Source organism: Tyto alba, unplaced genomic scaffold (assembly GCF_018691265.1).
Source record: "Tyto alba isolate M040663 unplaced genomic scaffold, T.alba_DEE_v4.0 Super-Scaffold_16, whole genome shotgun sequence".
NCBI lineage: Eukaryota > Metazoa > Chordata > Aves > Strigiformes > Tytonidae > Tyto > Tyto alba.
The window spans coordinates 25,143,725-25,157,116 of record NW_024881278.1 but is presented as its reverse complement, the minus strand read 5'-3'; the positions used below and the strand labels follow the sequence as shown (position 1 = coordinate 25,157,116).

At 43.6% G+C, this 13,392-nt stretch overlaps 1 long non-coding RNA gene across 1 annotated transcript; it reads left to right on the top strand.

Moving 5' to 3' along the window:
* Positions 1-5,166: 5,166 nt before the first annotated feature.
* On the top strand, positions 5,167-12,203 carry LOC116959764. The gene is made up of 4 exons (XR_004406035.2): positions 5,167-5,638; positions 8,922-9,095; positions 9,195-9,329; positions 12,109-12,203. It is a non-coding gene; the product is annotated as an uncharacterized LOC116959764 (long non-coding RNA).
* Positions 12,204-13,392: the final 1,189 nt, after the last annotated feature.

Genomic DNA, 13,392 nt, shown 5'->3' with positions numbered 1-13,392 from the left:
AAACTTCTGCAACAATTTTTTAGCCATTAAGAGTTGAGGAAACACTGTCTCTTGCTCCTCATGTGTTTGCCCACCCTCCAAGGGCCACCCAGAGCACCAGTTTCCACTGGTGGCTGGGGGACACCCAGTGCCTCTGCCCCTCCCAGCCAGGGACCGCTGCCCTGTGTCTGGCTGGTCCCTGTGGCAGCCCAAGCCTGAGCCAGATGTACCACAGCCCCGTCTGCCATGCAGCCCAGGTTCAACCCCAGCGCCACCAGCGCTGAGCAAGCAAGGGGACGCTGCCAAAAACAAGCTGCAACCAAATAAATAAGGGCAAACACAATACAGAGACACAGAGCTGGAAGAATTAACGTCATACAGACAATCTCATTGCTGACACCTCCTAATGATGAAAGCTTGAATGTGCCATCTCAGTAAAACACTCTACATGAGGTTTGTGTGCAGTACAGCAAGAGTTTCTGGAAGAAATATAAATATAGGTCCGCATTCTGCAAACAGTTTCACAAAGCCAAACTCTTGCATTCAGGTGCCATCTCACTGACTTTTCTGCAAAATCAAGGCCATTTGTTTTAAAAGCAGACAAGAACATCTGTTCAAACTGATGCATTGTAACTGCATTCCTTAATTACCCAGACAACTCTCCTTATATCATGGAAATAGGGTTTGAGAACTGGCAGATAAGCGCTCTTGTATTTAACAGGGAGAAACAAGTATTTGCATCGTATCTGTGGCATGAGTGGGACGGATGGTCTATGAGAAGGTGGTCTCAAAGGGCTCCCATTCATCTCTTACAAATAGGAGTTAAGAGGATTTACAGATTTACAATGAAAGCACTCACCCGCTTGATAATGTTGCAGCATTTCAGTAATTCTTCAGTCTTGGCTCATGGAGAAAGGACAAAGCCAATCAACCTCCATCCGAATAAGCGTGTTAAGTAGAGTTTATCTAGACTGTGCTGTTCCTTCATCACTGTCCCCAGGGATTTACAGCCCAGCACACCAAGGCAACGGTTTCAAGGCAAGCAGAAAGATCTATGGAGGAAACCCACGAAGCAGACATCGGACACAACCACCTCACCTTTCACAGAAGGGTAGCTTTTCCGTGATCTTCCCCAGACTATGCAGTCCTTTCCTGTGGGACCTCAGAGGTCATTTTCCACATACAGAGAGAGCTGGTATGCCAGCATCACCCTAGAGAATGGTTTCAGTTCATTAACTGCTGCTAGGAAAAGGATTATCCTTTCACTAAGAAACTTGACTGGCTACAAAGGAGGAACCGAAGGAAAAGTTAACATACCCCTTAACTCCTTTCTTCAGGACACATCCACTGTTCCCTTTCCTCACCCACAAAGCAGGAGCAACACCAGAACTTCAACATATATATACTTCAGTACATAAGTGTACTGGGAGTGCAAGGTCTGGTTAAAGCACGGTGGTGAGCACAGGGACTCGGTGGTTCTTTCGTTCCTGTGGGAAAGGGGAGCCATCCCTCCTGCAGAAGGCCAAGGCTCCATGCAGTCTGCAAAAGGCACTCGACAAACATTTTTGCTTTGAGAGACTCAAGTGCTTGGTTAATGATTCACTCTAAACAACCAGGCAGGGAATTAAGGTAAGGAGTAAGAGAGCTTGTTCCCCTTCTGTGTATTGGCCACACTAAGGAGAAACAACTCAATGGGGAGCCAGTGCAAGAGAGAAACTTCACACCCTAAAGTGCTGCATTAAAGTCTTCCCATGAGCATGAACCAGGTTATGTATCATAACAGTAGGTATGGCTGGACCTAGGGAATCAACCCCCCAGCAACACGTGGACCTTGTGTTATATTTTTCATTAGCAAAACCCAAATCCTTTACACAGTTATTGCTTCCAAAATGGGGAAACTGAGGCATAGAAAGCACATTTGGCTGACTTCCTGATGGGCAACTGAAGAGCCACAGGCACAGCTCAGACATCCCCCAGCCCCATGCTTGGAGCGTCTGCAAAATCCTTCTTTCCTCTTATGCCTCTGAAAACTGTCTGCACTGCTAAGGTAACATGGCTAGCCATTTTGCAGAGGATTTCAAGAAAATGACAAGCTTCTTGTTTACATGTTTTTGCCCATGAGACAACTTCGATATGTCTTGTGAAACACATGCTTTCACAGAAATCCGAGGAAGAAAACCACATAACCAAGAACAGTAAAATATCTCTCTGTTTGGAGCAGACAGCTTTAACAAGACTGTTTTAATGGGAAGAGGATTTGGTAGATATTTTAAAATGTTGGCAGCATTTTTTGCTAGACAGAATTTTATGGTATCATTCATTGTATAGATTGCTAATCTGCAAAAAAACCCATAATTTCAGACCCAGCAAAGACCATATTAACAGCACGGAAGTCCTCTGATTTCCATATGCATTTTACGAGACAGTGGCACAAGGTCAGGCCACTTCTTAGTCTAAGGTCTCCCCGGTACTTAATTCCTCCAGGTGACACACACCGTGCCACTTGGCTGTTTGAAGGACAACTTGAGCTATTACAGTACTTCCACAAAGGACTGCACTGAATGACCATGCTCTCCTTCCCTTTTAGGAGCTGCATAAGAAAATAAGTGATTCCATGTTCAATAACTAAAATTAAGATTCCCTCTGCCTGTAGCCTCCTGCAAGAATGTGGCTAATCTGCTTGAGAAACCACATCCTGCTCTGCATCGTATGTGGATGGCACTCTATCAAAAGAGAGAGCCCAAGTTCGACAATTTTCTGGGACTGCTGCTGATCTCTTGAGAGTCCACAAAAAATACTTTTTTGCAGTCCCAACAACTGGGTCAGATCTGATGAGCTATCAAATTTCTTGTCACCCAGGAAAATGTATTGGACTGGCTTTTTAACCAAAGCAGATGCAGGGGTGCGCTTATGGACCAATTATACTCATCATCCCCTAGGAAAAAAATATATCTCTTTCCCACTCATAGCTTCTGTCCAGAGGGACAACTGGTATCCATGTTTTCCGGGGACTTTGTGTATCCAGCAGTGGTTAGAACCACCATGCACTAAATCCACTCAGGTTTACGAGCAAAATGGAAAGACAAAGAAAACACATACCCTGCCTCCACTGAGGATATTATAACACTTTTGGAAAGTCTTATTCTGCACACTGTTCAGGGCTGCACAGTGGATTCACATTAAGTCTGATCCTCCTGGAAAACAGGTCCTACCAAGTACGTACAATTCACATACATACTGTCAAAGACCTCCCAAAGCATCAGATAACCCAGGTAGCCTTGGGCCACGTTTCCAGCTTAGGCAAAGGAGATTTGACATTTCTTGGATAAAGTCCTATATTTGCAAATTCAAATAGATATTAGTACAGAGAATAGTAGCACTGCAGAGTCTGTTTTCAGACCTGACTGCCTGAGATACCTTCAAATAGCTCTTTGCCCACCTCCTACATGCCTCAGCACATCAGAAAATCAGACTGAAGTGCCCGAGTTCTGCCTTGGACTTCAGACCTAGTGCTTTGCCATCGAGCATCTCTCAGAGCACTAGCAGTTGGCCTCCAGAAAGGCCGACATGGACAGGCGGGCAGGATGGACAGTCATGTTGGCACCCCAGTGACAGATCGCTTGGGTCACATCACACTTCACTCAGAGGATGTCTCATGGGTGTTTTGTCTTGAAAGTGATCTTCATCCCACCTGATGGGGCCAGCAACAGACTGAGGGTCAGGCTCAGGTCCTAAGCCTGTGCAAACATCTGCTGGGGATCAGGCAAACGGGATTTTGCTGTAGAAAAGAAACCTGATTCCAAGGCCTGCCCTAGCTATCAGTAGGAGACAGCACCCTGGATGCACAGGCTGAGGCATCACGTCACAAGCAGCCTCAGTCAAATATGCCTATTTATGGAGGCAAGTTAAAGGTGCTATGACTCAGGTGCCTGAACAGGGATCTCTAATAATACCTTCCAACTACATGTAATATGTAAATATGCAACGTGGGCAGGAAATGTATGAAATAAGAAGGCATTTATTATAATTATTATAAAGGAACTTGAAAAATATTTAAGTGTTCTAATTTTATTTACAGCACAGCAATAACTGCTGGAAAGAGAGCTGCAAGTGGATAACCTCCTTTTTCCCAGCTTTCTTACCGGCCACTTCGGAACATGAGGTGACCTTCACTTTTCTGCCTCAGTTTCTTTACTTTTACAGCCACACTAGGCAATACTTAGCTGTTTAATAAACTGATTTGAGTTCTGCTGATGGAAGGGTATTTATAAAGCCTGGTGAGATTTACAGCAATATAATACAAGAGGATTTATATTGTGTCTTCTTTTGTCAAAGTGGACAAATTCCTGGAGTTCTCAGTTGGTGTTTATAGCAAATTAACCTATTAGGAAAAAGTGCTGGAGTGACAGCAGTGAGGAGCAGAGCAAAGAGGCAGAAGCAGCTTGTAGCTCTGCCCAAAGGGGGTGAGCAGCAAGGGAGGGAACAGTCCCCAGGCCGGTGCGTGCCCGCAGAAGAGGGCCCAGGGGGACTGGTGGCTCGTGCAATGGCCCGTGTATGAAGTGGGTACGTGTCTGCTGTGCTGTGGGGTGAGATCACCGCACGTGCCCATCGCTGGCTGAGCCGCAGCTCCTCGGGGACAGCCCGCTCCTCCCTCCCCAGCTTCAGAGCATGCAACGTAGGATATGCCTACGCGAGTTTGCTTCCTTCTAAAATGGCCACGACATAGCTGCCTGACCAGAAGGGGACTTCCTGATAACAGAGCAGAGGATATTCAGGAGAATTTTAGAACCGTCTCTTCTGAGAGGAGTTTGAACCTAAGGGATGTTTTTGGACAGTGACTCATGGTGCCCAGTGCACAGCTGGAGCAGGACTGCACGTACAATTACAGTTATTAAAGTCAGCCAGCTATAAACAACCACCGCTTCAAAGTGGGATCTGAGAAACCACAATTATTTCCCGTTCAAACTGTAGAAGAAAACTGTGGTATTTTTTGGTACTAGCATGCAACAGTGTTTGCAACAGCTGTACATGTTCAACTGAAAGGAAAATGATGTTTTCTGACAAATTTAGTTTCTGATATTAAAAGTCTGGTCAGTACAAGAAGATCCACTGGCCATGAGACGTAGGTGTTCCAGATGCAACTTTCAGTCCCACACTGTCAGGGCAGGCTTCGGACCAGCTGATGTAGTCATATGAAGTACCATTTAGCAAACCCTGGCATCATCTGTGCCCTCTTTCTAACTTAAGAGAGACCAAAACTCACCAATAGAACTGTAAATTTCTAAAGAACAAACTACATCCATAAAAGCTGGGAACAGCAAAGAATTTGATGAAAATAACTGTTGAAATAAAATCTCAAATGAAGCTGAGAGAACCTTTGACAGCAGCTCTGGCTTCAGACTCCCAAGACATAAAGACAAGCAAAGTGAAGCAGACAGTCTTGTGTTCAGCTCATTTCCAGGCATGCATCTGGGGAACTCCTTGGATGGGGCTGGCATGAAATCTTCATGGCAGGAATACCACCCAGAGGCTTTCCAGCAAGCATACCACAGAAGAAAGCTGTCCTGTACCTGCCCCAGGGATTCAGTGGAGTCCAGAGGAGACGTGAAAGGAGAGGGTTTAGAGCAAGGAGCAATCGCATCCAACGTCCCCGGGCCAGGTAAGCTGCGGCGCACCTTCTCCAGTCCATAACTGCTCCAACACTTTGGGGTTTAGCAGTTTTAAACAGTCAAACTAAGGTTGGGCAAGGATGAGTAGTCTGAAATAACAACTATGTGTGTATTATGCACTCCAGCTTCTTCTGATAGCAAAATGAATGATCTCTTTTGGAGCGCTTACTACTGCTTCTATTAGCTTAAAAACCTGACTAGATACCACAGCTACTGAACTGAGCCTTTTTCCTCCCATCAAATTTGTCCAGAATATGATTTTGCCTTGCTGGAATCACACACCTGACAGGCAAAGAAAACTTGAAGCTTTGAGAAAGTCTGTTCCAAGGCACCCACAGCGGGATTTCCCCAGAGTCTCTAATGAACACGGCGGTGTCAGGCTGACTTTGCTGGACCAATACATTCTCCACCCATTTGGCAGTCCCCAGCTGCTGTTAGGGTTTCTCAGAGAAGCTCAGGTGTGTGGGGATCTGAATTACCTCTGAATTTGGAAAAAAGCTGTTGTCAGCTAGTTTAACCAGCTAAATTCTGCTCTTTAAGGAATTGAGCCTGGAGATGATTATAATTTTTACGTGATGAATTCAGTATTTTCGGGTGTTCGTGACTCCAAAGAGAGACTTTAAAAATCTGCAAATAATGCAGATTGATTTAAAAAAATTTTTTCAACCTTCAATCTGGAAAAACACACTGTTGGGGCTTTGTGTACTTAGAAGTAATCAAGGTTAGATCACTCTGACTTCCTTCATTATAACAAAAAAGTTCAATGTAAAGATGAAAAATATTTGTGCTATTATCTCTACCTCTGATAACAAAAGGTTGTTTGATTAATTGATTTTTTCTTTAACTTTTGCAATACAAGACACCACAGTAGTATTCTCACTAGTTTCAATGTCTCATCACAGATTAAACTTTTCAGGTGTTGCCATTAAGGGATATTACAGTTTCACGCAATAAATGGATTTATAAATATCAGATTCCATCCCAAAATGAGTATTCTCATTATGAATAGGAATGTGGGTATCTCCCAGTTTGCATTGTGAAGCTCGAATGTCACAGTTACTAATTTATACTTTTAAAAACAGTTTCTGAAGGTCTTCTCCTATGTATCCCTTGAATGGTTTTAGGTAAAGTAAATTCCACATAAATCTTAACCAAAAACATGTAAAAAAACCCTCAAAAACCAAAACAACATAAAAAACAAAACAAAACAAAACAAACAGCAAGCATCATCACCAGGACAGCAGGTCTAGTCTGTTTAAATTTCAGCAATCATGATATGAAAGAAAAGGCAGTGAATTACTTACACTGTTAGTCTCCATGTCAGCTTAAAAAAAAAAAAAAATTTCCAAGTTAATTTTTCAATATCTTGACATTTTTAGTCATAATTATACACACAAAGCATGGAGACACATAGAACCTCATTCAAGTGATAACACCTGTAGGTGAGTTACCATGCTTCATGTTTGCATGATCTGTTTTAATCATCTTCGTGAGGCTGAAGAGCCTTTCTGTGCACAAGTAATTGCTGGGATCATGATCAAAACTTTCTGTGGTGTGTCCCAAGGGAGAAATTTATATGATGAACAATTACCTACAACATCCCCCACAGCTGGTTTCACTTGTTGGAAGGCAGCAGGCTGAACCTTTGGCCACCTCAATACCCCGAGTGTGAGTTGAGCACGAGGTCTTTGCTGCGGCCACGTATGACTGCTTTTGACAAGCATGCTCCAGGTTGACTATGTGTGTCATCCTAAAAAAGTTTGCTTGACCGTAAACACCCACAGGAGACCTGGGAGCAACCGGGAACATCGGTGCGCAATCCCAGCCGATTTCCTGAGGACGAAGAGCGAGCTGAGTCATGCCATAATGTGATTAATATGACAGAGGATGAGTATGCAGGCGGTGTAACAGGCCACCAAATAGCACTGGGTCTCAAGCCAGATGTGGTAAGCAAGGAATAACGAAGGCTCAAGCTTTCCTGCAACAAATGCACAACAAGAAGTCTCTTATTTGGATGAGTGACCTAATGCTAACAGGGAACAAAGCACAGCTGTGTTCCCGAAGGGCTGTGGCCTCACAGAGAGGGTCCGGGACAGTGTGTCCATGCTGTGGGAAATTTTGAGGAAAGAGGCGAGCATGCACCACCTGTGGCCACCTTCCCCGCGTCACGGCTTCCATGCAAACAACATACAAACACAGAGCTCAAAAGCTGCAATAATCTGGCAGGCTGGCTGACGGGGGAGCTAGGGCTGTGGGGTGCACCCCAGAAAGTAACCCATGAACACTTCACAGCCCCACACAGACAGGCAGTGCTGCGTAACCCAGTCCACTGTTTCTGAGTCTAGTTACTCAAGTTCTCAAAATTAATCAGAACACCCCATCAAAGCTTTCCCTTAAGCCCCCATTGTAAACTCATTCTAATTTCTCATCTCAAACAGCAGCGTTTAATCACTGTAGAAAATAAACCTGTTAAGTCAAGACAGTACACATAAATAATTAAAACCTGCAGCTTCAAATTCCATATTTCTAGATCTTAAAGCTGCCCCACAGAAAATTGCAGGCAGCAAGCCGATACAGGTCTGGTTGGTACTTCCAGAATCTTGTACAACTCAAAGAACCCCAGTCATGTCATTTTTCCCCCAGGTTCCAATACCTGTTGACCCATCAGGCACACGCCGAGCACATAGTCTGACTTTTGCCTAACATGTATGCTGACCAAAACCAACTACACAGTAAATTCTGGGAGGGGGGGAGTTATGTAGAAATATATGTGTACACAGAAGAACACTAGATTAAGTAAACTGTGGAATGAAGATGCAGCTTTGGAAGGTCATTCTGTACATGAAAACACTGTAAGAAAGTTTTAAATTATTTTTGCATATTTACTGATCAGTTCAAAAATCTTTAAATGCAGGCATTTCCTTAAAGTTTTCCAACATTTTCTTCTACCGCACAAAGAGACTGGTTTGGCACAGAAAAGCATCCTCTCAAGTATGACTTCAGTAAGCTTGAAATTGTTTGGAAAATTAATTAATTAAAAAAAGTATAAAATTATCTGTTAAGGTATGTATTCACTATGTCCCTACTGAAATGTATCTGAATACTCCGGTGACCATTTACACAATGCACAGCAGCACACGCTTTGCTTACCTTGTGTCTGGAGCAGATGTAGTATATATATTTCCCCCTTCATTAAAGGCACTCTGATTAAATGTATTTTCAGAATAGGTCACGGATGTGTCAGTTTTCCAGGAGCAATGTCTGTTCCCACAGACTATTCACTTGGTAGACAAGCCTGCTGCCCCTGAACCTGAGCAAATGATGTGGTGAAGTATTTTGCAGTCCTTAGGAGAGCGGTGAGCAGGGTACCATTCTGCTGACACCACACCGTACCTGGAAGCCCCCACATCAGCCTGCTCCTCGGTGAAGATGCAACCACAGTTCCAGGTAGTTGTTTTCCTCACCCAGCCCCTCAGAGTTGTCCAAGCTTTGGTGGGTGGTATTTTAACCACATTTAATATTTCCATCCTATCACTTCTGCTACAGGTGGTGTCACAACCAGCTCTCGGTACCATGACCTTCAGATAAAATAGCTGAGTCCTGAACTTCTGTTGTGGAAGGTCCTCCTCACCAGTTTCATGGTGTTCCAATAGAAAACCAAAAGGTTCCTCAATATCCAAGGTAAAATGGGACAATTCAGATCCAAACATCTGCACCTTTGGAAAAAAACACAGTAATTATCACAAACAAAAATCACCTCAGATAGAAAAGTAAAGCAAGTGCAAAAGGTAATTTTGTCCAAACAGAGACAGTATGGGGAGGGCCAGCTGTAAGGGCATGTACTGCTCACCCTTTTCATCGATTTGACAGCCATCAGAATGGTTGCCATAGGCTCAGTGATCTGATCTTCCTAGATGTCTAAACCAGTTTAAACATCCCCTAAGGAAAGAGATTTTAAAATAACATAGGGAGAATAAAATTAAAAGAGAGTGAAAGGAAGTGTTTCTAATTCATTAAGGTTTCTAATCATTGCAGGATGAAGGAGAAAAACAGTGTTTGAGCAGCAAAGATGGCTGTAGACAAACTTTTAACTAAAAAGCTCAACAGGGAGGAACACATCCCTGGGGAAAAGAGATGACTAAACTTCAAGCAGAGAATCTGATTACTTGGCTTTGGTATTCATTCCTACTGTTAATTAGGGTATCTCCCAACAGAAAAGCAAAGCCATGATTTAACACGGAAGACCACATGACTCACAAACTGAGGGAAATGAATGGAGCTTTGAGTGGAGATGCTGATTCTAAAACCTGTGAGCAAGTCTGAATCAATGTTGATCAGTGCCTACTTGATCAATGTTACTGATTAGTAAATTGCTTAGTTAATTTTGACAGAACTTGCTGTAGCAAAACAAAGACATGATAAGCTATTACTGACTCAAGTTACAAAGGACAGGATGAGACTAGACATTGTCTTGAGAAAACCAAGGAGTCCTTTGAAATGACCTGAAGGGGACAGTAACACTGCAGAAATTCTCCTTATGCAAAACTGAAGGTAGCTCACTGCTCAGAGCACAAATCGTTCACGATATGGGTGCAGAGACATTACCTCTGTGCTCTAGAAAAGGCAGCCTGAGGAGAACCCTTAACCAAGGCAGATGGGGAGAGTCTCCTACCTTGTACCTGACAAGGGGGGTGCCAGAACTGGCCCGGTCAGGGCAGAGCGATTTGGTCCACAGGCTCACTCGGGCAGGAGCCAAGCCAGATTTTCTACTGTGAACCTGAGACTTCTGGCTAGAGGAGGGTAGAGTAAAAGCTCTCTAACTACAAGGGATGGAAGGCAGGGCTGGCCACTAGATCCATTCTCTGTCCAGTCTGAGATAGGGATCAACTCTTGTGCCTGATCCTCTCGTTCCACCTACAATAGGTTCCCTCAAGAAGCAAAGGAAGGTTGGACTACATCCAGAGGCTCAGATCATGTTAGGCTGTTTCATTAGGTGGCATTGGTCCTGAGAGGAATACAACGATTAGAAACAGGACCTTTGTTAAAATGTCTAAACTGCCCCAACCAGAACCTAGGGCAAGCTCTGGAGGGCACCAATGTCTATGAAGTACGGAGCGCAGTAAGTGATGACCTGCTGGAAAGTGACTTCCAAGGCATCTACCAAGAGCCACAGCCAAGTAGTGTTTCAGGGCACTACTCAACTTTTCTGGGCAACTGTATCTCTGGAGCTGGTGCCAGTTTTAAAAACCCTGCGAGAGATACCAGACACCTGAGAAATTCAGGAGATCTTAAAGTGATACAGATACCAGTCTTGGACATGTTTTTTCCGAAGTTTGCGCTGAAATTATTTACAAGTACCTTTTCCCTCTTCTTTCTTTCCCCCTCATTGTAAAAAAAAATCTAGTTGAGGTGACCCAGCATAAGAATAAAGACTCTTTCAAGCAAGCATGGAATCAAGATGAATCTAAAATCTTCCAGAAGAAGTAGCTGAAGCTGTTGATGCTTCTTGCAAACTCTTGGCTTAAAACCCCTGCTCATAGAATGCTTCCCACTGCTTTTTTCCTGAACAGCATAAACACTGGCAGTACTCATCTGATGGTCAGCAGTGGCTCTGACACATCTGGAACAGCTTAAAGCCACAGCCTTTATGCAAAGCCATACCCACAAAGACAAGAAAGCAAATTTTCAGTTAAAAATAAAAGTTTGATAGCTCTGGCTCAGCTGGACAGTTAGAAGAAAGCATTCTCCAACCAAGAGTACACAACACATGTGCCAGACTGGGGAGGAGGGAAGGAGAGTACCCGTACGAACATTGCTAGGGCAGAAAGGTATTTGGCTTGAGTATCAGGTATCCGCACACCCATAGTATGAATGGTTATACAAGCAATCGCTTGAAGGAAAAGTCTGGCTTTTTTCTTCTTGGCACATAATGAAACTGAAGACAAGCAGTGTATAAATAAAACAGGGTGCTTCTGTAGTACAGAATGATAATCTCAGAAATTCATCGACTCATGCCAGGAAATACTTCTTGCACACTGCTTGCAGGTTAACAGTCTTATCGGACTGGATGCAAACAATAAAATGACAAAAGTGAGGAGGCAAAAACCAGTGTCTCCACAACAGAGCCTGCAAGGAGAAAACAATGCTTTACATGGGGAAAATATAAACTACGGCTTGACAAAAGGCTGGGTTTGGAAATAAAGGGCATATGGCCCTCGGTACCCTACGTGTTCGTGTACTGTATATATCATGTCCACAGCAATCAGTTATTGCTTGAGCAAAACCACTGAATTACAAATACTGAGAGTGGACACATACCTTGCTCAGGTCTACTGCTTGGTGAAGGAAGGGTGTCAGACATACACCAAATAACACAGACTAGTTCTTCTATTATGCTGCTCACCACTAGAGTGCAAAGTATTTCACAAACTGATCAAGTATCATTCTTCTTTCACTAAAGGGAAACCTGAGACAGTGAGCAGCAACGTGTCCAACTTACACCCCATCTTGCAAGTCCGATTCTAAGCAGCTCTTTGTGACCTTACAAAGTCCGTGTCCCACTTGTAAAACTGAGATGAATTTACATATTCCTCCTAACGTAACAGATGAGAGCTGCAACCGACATTATTCTGAAGATTAGAGACCCTAGGAGTAGCAGTTCTCATTATTTTTGGCAAGTTTTAAGAAGAAACTCCAAAAGCCCTAGTGCAGGTTCACAGCCTTGACTTCCCAGACGCCAGAGGACACCTGACAGGAGAGCCCAGCGAGAAGAGTCTCGCGAGCGGCCTGCACCAGCGCTGCTTCACCCGCACCCGAGCGATCCCACTGACCGCCGGGAAGCTCCGATGTGGAGCCGTGCTAATGCTCCTCACACCACTCGCTGCTTCAGGGGTGAAGCCACACCACAAAACCCTTCTTACGGATTCATTTGTCCAGGTCCTCTGGCTTCAGCGGCAGCAATGCTGCTTCAGAAATCTCTACTGTGTGGAAAGCTGCTTTGTTTCTCAGCATTTGACCTGGGTAACCAAATAAATGCTTATGTGGACAACTGGAAGACCAAGAAACACAGCTACAGGTACATATTCTCTTCTGCACAACTTGCGCTAGTGTAGCCAGCCATATTCAGTCTAGGGCCTCTCCTATACTTATTCTATATACCTATATATTCTATCCTAGACACCTACGTATTTTTGACATCCTGCAAAGTCTCAACACAAACACCTTTCTGAAACAGATTCCTGAAACTCCCTCCTCTAGGGAAAGTGATACAGAAGAGACCGACTAGAAATCTTAGCTTCCCATCACCTAGTGTTTTGAAACCCTTTTGAAATATTGTGCCTACATCTTCCTTACCTAAACACTCAAAATACTTAATCATATATTATGAATTATTATCTCTGCCACAAGTTTAACAGAATTAGAGCTTCATATTTAGAACACACCACTATAATAGGTAAGCTAATTCCCATAACTTTCATTTATTAATCAATTATGGATTTATTTTAGCCATGTTTAAGACAATTAACCTTCTGCATGTTTCAATGAAGCTAAAACTGCAAAGGCAATCTCGATATAAAACAGCCAAAGAACCACAGTTTTGTTCAGTGTTTTAGTTCACTAGTGATGAAAGATTCCAAAGAAGCCTAGACTAAACGTATTTTTAGGAGCAATGCTCTAGAAAATATATCATTAACAAATTAAGAAGCCTGAAATAGTTCCAGAGAGCAGCCCACTACTTTTTCAG